This window comes from Mus caroli, unplaced genomic scaffold (assembly GCF_900094665.2).
Source record: "Mus caroli unplaced genomic scaffold, CAROLI_EIJ_v1.1 scaffold_20763_1, whole genome shotgun sequence".
NCBI classification, from domain to species: domain Eukaryota; kingdom Metazoa; phylum Chordata; class Mammalia; order Rodentia; family Muridae; genus Mus; species Mus caroli.
Genome location: NW_018390071.1, coordinates 9270 through 10513, shown reverse-complemented (window position 1 = coordinate 10513; position 1244 = coordinate 9270).

Here is a 1244-nt window from a genome sequence, read left to right as displayed (position 1 = left end):
GAAATGAAGACCCAGACATAAAACCACACACATCTATGGGCATCTTACTTTTTAAAATGAAGCCATAAATACACAATAGAAAAAAAGAAAGCATATTCAAAAATGGTGCTGGTCTAATTAGATCTCTTCATGTAGAAGAATGGTACTGGATCCATATTAGCCCTGTACAAAACTCAAGGCCAATTTATAATCACAACATTAAAGCAGACTTGATGGAACACTGAACTTAATGGAAGAAAAAAATAGAGAATAGTTTTGAACATATTTAAAACTGCTTGGATTGTGAATGCTAATTCTTTTCCCTCAAAAAAAAAATCTGTTTACAGGAGAACATCTACGTGTACATAGCTTCTGGGAAACTGCCCTTGATGGAAGAAAAAGTAGGGAATAGCCTTGAACATATTTATAACTGCCTATATTATGAATGCTAATTATGTTCCCCCAAAAACTTTTTACATGAGAATATTTACACACAAATAGCTTCTGGAAATCTGCCCCCAGTTGATTCTGATTGGTAAGTAAAGACACTGACAGACAATCTTTGATCAGGGCAGACACAGTTGAGACTTTTAGGATTCCTTGGCTAGGGACAGGGAGGAAGGAGAAGGAGAAAGAGATCCACGATGCAAGGAGAGGTGGAGGAGATGCCAAGACTGAATTGGTACAGGACAGGGAGACACAGATGCCATGTAGGAGCCTGAAGAGTGCAGCCCAGCAGGGCAGCACAACTGAGTCTAGAGCAGCCAAGGGAAATACAAAATGTAGTAAATGATAACTCGGGATTATTGGAGGGAGGTTGATTAGCCAAATGGAGGTTAGAACCTGGCCCAACCATCGAGATGTTTAAGCAATATTAACATATAAAGGCTGAGTGTGTGTCTTTAATTTGAGAACTAGGAACTTTGAGGAATGTAGTGTGGATTATGCTGCCAAATTTTATTTAATTATTTGAATTCTACACATATAGAGAACATTGACAGGGCAATGAAAAAAATGGGATCTCATGAAACCAAAAAGCTTCTGCAAGGCAAAGGATGTCTTCAATAAGATATAATGGTAGCTATATCAGGGTCCTTTCAGCAAAATCTTGCTGGTGTATGCAATGGTGTCAGNGTTTGGAGGTTGATTATGGGATGGAGTACTACTAAGCTATTAAAAAGAATGAATTTATGAAATTCCTAGGCAAATGGATGGACCGGGAGGGCATCATCCTGAGTGAGGTAACCCAATCACAAAAGAACTCA